Source organism: Oncorhynchus clarkii, chromosome 13 (assembly GCF_045791955.1).
Source record: "Oncorhynchus clarkii lewisi isolate Uvic-CL-2024 chromosome 13, UVic_Ocla_1.0, whole genome shotgun sequence".
In the NCBI taxonomy this organism is placed as follows: Eukaryota; Metazoa; Chordata; class Actinopteri; order Salmoniformes; family Salmonidae; genus Oncorhynchus; species Oncorhynchus clarkii.
Window position 1 is genome coordinate 51128080 of NC_092159.1, and position 9372 is coordinate 51137451.

Here is a 9372-nt window from a genome sequence, read left to right on the forward strand (position 1 = left end):
ATGGCAACACCCATCCGTAGCACGCGCTCCAGCAGGTGTATCTCACTGATCATCCCTAAAGCCAACACCTCATTTGGCCGCCTTTCGTTCCAGTTCTCTGCTGCCTGTGACTGGAACGAATTGCAAAAATCGCTGAAGTTCGAGACTTTTATCTCCCTCACCAACTTCAAACATCTGCTATCTGAGCAGTTAACCGATCGCTGCAGCTGTACATAGTCTATCGGTAAATAGCCCACCCATTTTTACCTACCTCATCCCCATACTGTTTTTATTTATTTACTTTTCTGCTCTTTTGCACTACCTGTACATGACCATCTGATCATTTATCACTCCAGTGTTATTAATCTGCAAAATTGTAATTATTCGCCTACCTCCTCATGCCTTTTGCACACAATGTATTTGTCTGTTCACACTGCTATGCTTTATCTTGGCCAGGTCGCAGTTGCAAATGAGAACTTGTTCTCAACTAGCCTACCTGGTTAAATAAAGGTGAAATAAAATAAAAAAAATGTTTTAAAAAGACCTATAGGCCACATCTATCAGTGGGTTGGAGGGCTTCTCTTTGAACGGACACACAGCCACACACAGGAGCATGGCAACACAACACACACACATTATTAATCCATCACTACCATTATTAACTGTGATCAACTACAGAGGAAGCTATGGGTCAGAGGATGGGCCAGTAAGACCAGAGGCAGCCAGTTGGATTGCAGCCTTTTAGCAACAATACGACCACTCCCTCTTCCTCAAGTCACATCTCATAAAGCCCTGTTGTAAGTGATGGCAGCTCATTCAATCAGACTTAATGACTGCTTAGCCTGAAAAGAGGGCAATTGGACCTGGAGAAAGAAGTCTGTGTTGGGCATGGTCAAAAAGCCCAACGAGTTCTGGGTACCTATCCAAAAAACAATACGTATGGCAAAGTAAGTATCAGGTTACTATAAAAGGGAACACCTGGTCAGTTGTACAACTGAATGCATTTTCCACATTTAACATAAATCCTCTGAATCTAAACAGTGCCTTAATTGATGTCATCAGCACCCAAGAGTAGTTGTTGGGGATGAATTACCTTTCTCAAGGGCAAAATGACAGTTTTTTCAACCTTGCTGGCTCAGGGATTCAAACCAGCAACCTTTCAGTTATGAGCCCAATGCTCTTAACCGCTAGGCTACCTGAGGGTGAGGCAGTCTGTGAGTTATTAGATAGTTGAAACTGTCACAGGACTCCAGCAGATGGATGGTTGGAGAATGGGGGGAGGACGTAAAACCTAGTCTGAACCCGACAAACCAGCAGCCAGTCCGTTACGAATCAATTTCCATCCATTGTCATGGCAACCCCAGGGCCAGTTACTTCAAAACATGTTAAACTCTTGTTGACTCTCATCTAATAGGGATGTGACTCTGGGATGGGATGAAGCCTTATATAAACATCCACAGCTATTATACAGTCATGCTGCCCAGTTATGATCCTAACATGCACAAACAACCAGGTCTATGATCTCTCAAGCTACTATACCAGCAAGATCCTAGGGCCTTTTCCATCCTGCTCGCCTCTGTTCTCCCTCTCCCCTCCAACCAACTCTGGGCCTGCAACAGGTAGTAAAACCCACATCGCAGACCATAGAAACCCTCTTTGTTACCAAAACACTCTGTTAAAAGAAATGTGTAGCCAGTGGGAACCAGTGAGACTGGAAGACTGTAAATACAGCAAACAACAGAGTGACTTGAATTCCAATTGGTCCCTGTTGATAGAGGTTAACTGAGTGGGTCCACTGTAAGTCTGGCTGGATGTGTTGTTTTAAAAGCTTCCATCTAGCAGGATTAATAACGTGGTCTCAGCATTAAGGTGACACTAATTGTATCGCCCCCTGGATTTCTGAGACAGTCACTGTGGTTGCCTCAGATCTGGTCACTTAGGCAATATCTGTCAGAGGAGAAACATTCAGAAAGAGAGAAAGATGGAAAGAGACGAGAGAGAGAGAGAGAGAGAGAGAGAGAGAGAGAGAGAGAGAGAGAGAGAGAGAGAGAGAGAGAGGGAGAGAGAGAGAGAGAGAGGGAGAGAGAGAGAGAGAGAGAGAGAGGGAGAGAGAGAGAGAGAGATAGAGAGAGAGAGAGAGAGAGAGAGAGAGAGAGAGAGAAAGAAAGAAAGAAAGAAAGAAAGATAGATAGAGAGATTGTTTGGAGTGAAAGAGGGTGTCCCCCTCTCTCCTCTCAGAGCCAGTGGAAGGCCAACAAAACATCTGATTCCTGTGGGGCAACATGAGGAGGAGCCCATCTCATTTGCAAGGAGCAGAAGAAAAGGCGCCTTGCCTGGGTATTGAGCAGAATCTTAATGCTGTTCCTCCAGACTGATCTCCCTCCAGAACCACAGGGACGGCCAGCTCTGTTTGCCTGCACACGACTCCCCCCACCTCACCATTCAGGCCTTTTGAACCCTTTCTGTTACTGCCGGTTTAAACCCCTTTCCATTCTCTCCTATGGGAACTACCCTACCTCAGACCCCCTTGCATCCCCAGCCTCCTCTCTATGCCAATGAGCACACCCCAAATTCTGACCATTCAGCTGGATACACCTCATCCCCCACCCACAACAAAACTCACACAGCAGCCCCTTCTTCTCCACTAGATTAAGCGCGCCCCAACAACTCAATGATATGGGCCCCTAGTCAGCTCAATCACGTATAAATCCCCCCGTCACATGACTTAATCTTAGTCCTCACATGGAGCTCAGGGACCCGGGACCCCATCTCTTAAAGAGCCCATGATAACAGCAGAGCCTGAGGAATGGGGGTCCCAGTGACCCATGGGTCTCACCTCAACTCACACACACATACAATGCCCACACACAGCATGCAGTGTACTAATCACTGATGTACAGTATCACTGATGAACAGTATCACTGATGAACAGTATCACTGATGAACAGTATCACTGATGTGCAGTATCACTGATGTGCAGTATCACTGATGAACAGTATCACTGATGAACAGTATCACTGATGAACAGTATCACTGATGTGCAGTATCACTGATGTGCAGTATCACTGATGTACAGTATCACTGATGAACAGTATCACTGATGAACAGTATCACTGATGAACAGTTTTAACTGATGAACAGTATCACTGATGTGCAGTATCACAGATGAACAGTAACACTGATGAACAGTATCACTGATGAACAGTATCACTGATGAACAGTATCACTGATGAACAGTATCACTGATGAACAGTATCACTGATGTGCAGTATCACTGATGTGCAGTATCACTGATGAACAGTATCACTGATGAACAGTATCACTGATGAACAGTATCACTGATGAATAGTCAACTGATGTGCAGTATCACTGATGTGCAGTATCACTGATGAACAGTATCACTGATGAACAGTATCACTGATGTACAGTATCACTGATGAACAGTTAACTGATGAAAAGTATCACTGATGTGCAGTATCACTGATGAACAGTATCACTGATGTACAGTATCACTGATGAACAGTTAACTGATGAAAAGTATCACTGATGTGCAGTATCACTGATGACCAGTATCACTGATGAACATTATCACTGATGTACAGTATCACTGATGTGCAGTATCACTGATGAACAGTTAACTGATGAAAAGTATCACTGATGAACAGTTTTAACTGATGAAAAGTATCACTGATGTGCAGTATCACTGATGAACAGTTAACTGATGTGCAGTATCACTGATGAACAGTATCACTGATGAACAGTTAACTGATGTGCAGTATCACCGATGAACAGTTAACTGATGAACAGTATCACTGATGTGCAGTATCACTGATGAACAGTATCACTGATGTGCAGTATCACTGACGTACAGTATAACTGATGAACAGTATCACTGATGTGCAGTATCACTGATATACAATATCACTGATGTGCAGTATCACTGATGTGCAGTATCACTGATATACAGTACCACTGATGTGCAGTACCACTGATGTGCAGTACCACTGATGTGCAGTATCACTGATATACAGTATCACTGATGTGCAGTATCACTGATATACAGTATCACTGATATACAGTATCACTGATGTGCAGTATCACTGATGTGCAGTATCACTGATGTGCAGTATCACTGATGTACAGTATAACTGATGAACAGTATCACTGATGTGCAGTATCACTGATATACAGTATCACTGATGTGCAGTATCACTGATGTGCAGTATCACTGATATACAGTATCACTGATGTGCCGTACCACTGATGTGCAGTACCACTGATGTGCAGTACCACTGATGTGCAGTATCACTGATATACAGTATCACTGATATACAGTATCACTGATGTGCAGTATCACTGATGTGCAGCACCACTGATGTGCAGTATCACTGATGTGCAGCATCACTGATGAATAGTCAACTGATGTGCAGTATCACTGATGTGCAGTATCACTGATGAACAGTATCACTGATGAACAGTATCACTGATGTACAGTATCACTGATTAACAGTTAACTGATGAAAAGTATCACTGATGTGCAGTATCACTGATGAACAGTATCACTGATGAACAGTATCACTGATGTACAGTATCACTGATGAACAGTTAACTGATGAAAAGTATCACTGATGTGCAGTATAACTGATGAACAGTATCACTGATGAACAGTATCACTGATGTACAGTATCACTGATGTGAAGTATCACTGATGAACAGTTAACTGATGAAAAGTATCACTGATGAACAGTTTTAACTGATGAAAAGTATCACTGATGTGCAGTATCACTGATGAACAGTTAACTGATGTGCAGTATCACTGATGAACAGTATCACTGATGAACAGTTAACTGATGTGCAGTATCACCGATGAACAGTTAACTGATGAACAGTATCACTGATGTGCAGTATCACTGATGAACAGTATCACTGATGTGCAGTATCACTGACGTACAGTATAACTGATGAACAGTATCACTGATGTGCAGTATCACTGATATACAGTATCACTGATGTGCAGTATCACTGATGTGCAGTATCACTGATGAACAGTATCACTGATGTGCAGTATCACTGACGTACAGTATAACTGATGAACAGTACCACTGATGTGCAGTATCACTGATGTGCAGTACCACTGATGTGCAGTATCACTGACGTGCAGTATCACTGACGTGCAGTACCACTGATGTGCTGTATCACTGATGTGCAGTACCACTGATATACAGTATCACTGACGTGCAGTATCACTGACGTGCAGTACCACTGATGTGCTGTACCACTGATGTGCAGTACCACTGATGAACAGTATCACTGATGAACAGTATCACTGATGAACAGTTTTAACTGATGAACAGTATCACTGATGCACAGTATCACTGATGAACAGTATCACTGATGAACAGTATCACTGATGAACAGTTTTAACTGATGAACAGTATCACTGATGTGCAGTATCACTGATGAACAGTATCACTGATGTGCAGCATCACTGATGAATAGTCAACTGATGTGCAGTATCACTGATGTGCAGTATCACTGATGAACAGTATCACTGATGAACAGTATCACTGATGTACAGTATCACTGATTAACAGTTAACTGATGAAAAGTATCACTGATGTGCAGTATCACTGATGAACAGTATCACTGATGAACAGTATCACTGATGTACAGTATCACTGATGAACAGTTAACTGATGAAAAGTTTCACTGATGTGCAGTATAACTGATGAACAGTATCACTGATGAACAGTATCACTGATGTACAGTATCACTGATGTGAAGTATCACTGATGAACAGTTAACTGATGAAAAGTATCACTGATGAACAGTTTTAACTGATGAAAAGTATCACTGATGTGCAGTATCACTGATGAACAGTTAACTGATGTGCAGTATCACTGATGAACAGTATCACTGATGAACAGTTAACTGATGTGCAGTATCACCGATGAACAGTTAACTGATGAACAGTATCACTGATGTGCAGTATCACTGATGAACAGTATCACTGATGTGCAGTATCACTGACGTACAGTATAACTGATGAACAGTATCACTGATGTGCAGTATCACTGATATACAGTATCACTGATGTGCAGTATCACTGATGTGCAGTATCACTGATATACAGTATCACTGATGTGCAGTACCACTGATGTGCAGTACCACTGATGTGCAGTATCACTGATATACAGTATCACTGATGTGCAGTATCACTGATATACAGTATCACTGATATACAGTATCACTGATGTGCAGTATCACTGATGTGCAGTATCACTGATGTGCAGTATCACTGATGTACAGTATAACTGATGAACAGTATCACTGATGTGCAATATCACTGATATACATTATCACTGATGTGCAGTATCACTGATGTGCAGTATCACTGATATACAGTATCACTGATGTGCAGTACCACTGATGTGCAGTACCACTGATGTGCAGTACCACTGATGTGCAGTATCACTGATATACAGTATCACTGATATACAGTATCACTGATGTGCAGTATCACTGATATACAGTATCACTGATGTGCAGTATCACTGATATACAGTATCACTGATATACAGTATCACTGATGTGCAGTATCACTGATGTGCAGTATAACTGATGAACAGTATCACTGATGTGCAGTATCACTGATATACAGTATCACTGATGTGCAGTATCACTGATGTGCAGTATCACTGATATACAGTATCACTGATGTGCAGTACCACTGATGTGCAGTACCACTGATGTGCAGTATCACTGATATACAGTATCACTGATATACAGTATCACTGATGTGCAGTATCACTGATGTGCAGTATCACTGATGTGCAGTATCACTGATATACAGTATCACTGATGTGCAGTATCAATGACGTGCAGTACCACTGTTGTGCAGTATCACTGATATACAGTATCACTGATGTGCAGTACCACTGATATACAGTATCAATGATGTGCAGTATCACTGATATACAGTATCACTGATATACAGTATCACTGACGTGCAGTACCACTGATGTGCAGTATCACTGATATACAGTATCACTGATGTGCAGTACCACTGATGTGCAGTGCCACTGATATACAGTATCACTGATGTGCAGTATCACTGATATACTGTATCACTGATATACAGTAGCACTGATGTGCAGTATCACTGATGTGCAGTACCACTGATATACAGTATCACTGATGTGCAGTATCACTGATATACAGTATCACTGATATACAGTATCACTGACGTGCAGTATCACTGATGTGCAGTATCACTGACGTGCAGTACCACTGATGTGCTGTATCACTGATATACAGTATCACTGACATGCAGTACCACTGATGTGCAGTATCACTGATATACAGTACCACTGATATACAGTATCACTGATGTGCAGTATCACTGATATACAGTATCACTGATATACAGTATCACTGACGTGCAGTATCACTGACGTACAGTATCACTGATGTGCAGTATCACTGACGTGCAGTACCACTGATGTGCTGTATCACTGATGTACAGTATCACTGATGTGCAGTGCCACTGATATACAGTATCACTGATATACAGTATCACTGATGTGCAGTACCACTGATGTGCAGTATCACTGATGTGCAGTACCACTGATGTGCAGTATCACTGACGTGCAGTATCACTGACGTGCAGTACCACTGATGTGCTGTATCACTGATGTGCAGTACCACTGATATACAGTATCACTGATATACAGTATCACTGATGTGCAGTACCACTGATATACAGTATCACTGATGTGCAGTACCACTGATGTGCAGTACCACTGATGTGCAGTACCACTGATGTGCAGTATCACTGATGTGCATGCTAGCATTAGCACAGGCCCTCTCAGGTATGATGGGACGTACGTAGTATGTAGTTGTTAGTGTTGGAAGGTGCAGTTGTGAAATCGTAATATGCCAGATGTGGCTGCATAGGTCCAGTCCCCGCTGGTGCCCCCTGTGTGTGTGTGCGTGTGTGCGTGTGTGTGTGTGTGTGTGTGTGTTGGGAGCTTAACTGGAGCAGACAGGCAGGCTGAATCACTGACTATGACTCAGCACCACTGGGTCCAAACTGAGTGTGGTCACAAAGCCTGGGGAGCCAGTTTAGCCTCTGTCCAGCAGTCTGCCTGTCAGCACTAATGCTGGGCCCCAGCGGCCCAGAGAAATACCTAACAAACAGAACTGCATAACAAACAGACCCAGACACATAGCACACGAAGAGAACCACATACCTTCCAAACACTACCACATATCACAAAAACACTACCACTGACCACAATAACATACTGACTACAATAACTCACTGACCACAATAACACTAACAGTGACCACAATAACACTACCACTGATCACAATAACAATACCACTGACTACAATAACAATACCACTGACAACAATAACACTGCCACTGACTAAAATAACACTACCACTGACCACAATAACACTACCACTGACTACAATAACACTACCACTGACTACAATAACACTACCACTGACTACAATAACACTACCACTGACTACAATAACCCTACCACTGACTACAATAACTCACTGATCACAATAACACTACCACTGACCACAATAACACTACCACTGACTACAATAACACTTCCACTGACTACAATAACACTACCACTGACTACAATAACACTACCACTGACTACAATAACCCTACCACTGACTACAATAACTCACTGATCACAATAACACTACCACTGACCACAATAACACTACCACTGACTACAATAACACTTCCACTGACTACAATAACACTACCACTGACCACAATAACACTACCACTGACCACAATAACACTTCCACTGACCACAATAACACTACCACTGACCACAATAACACTACCACTGACCACTATAACACTACCACTGACTACAATAACACTACCACTGATCACAATAACACTACCACTGATCACAATAACACTACCACTGATCACAATAACACTACCACTGACTACAATAACACTACCACTGACCACAATAACATTACCACTAACTACAATAACACTACCACTAATCACAATAACACTACCACTGATCACAATAACACTACCACTGACTAAAATAACACTACCACTGACCACAATAACACTACCACTGACTACAATAACACTACCACTGATCACAATAACACTACCACTGATCACAATAACACTGATCACAATAACACTGCCATTAACCACATCAACAGACCTGCAGGCCACATGGAGCGGTGCATTGCAGGTGTAGGGGAAGGTTATGTAACTGCTATCAGATCCTGGTAGTCAGGGGCCATGGGTCAGATCCACAGGAAGAAAATGGAACAAGCAGCATGCTAAAACACACACAGAGGAAGTGCATCACCAGAAAACAAAGC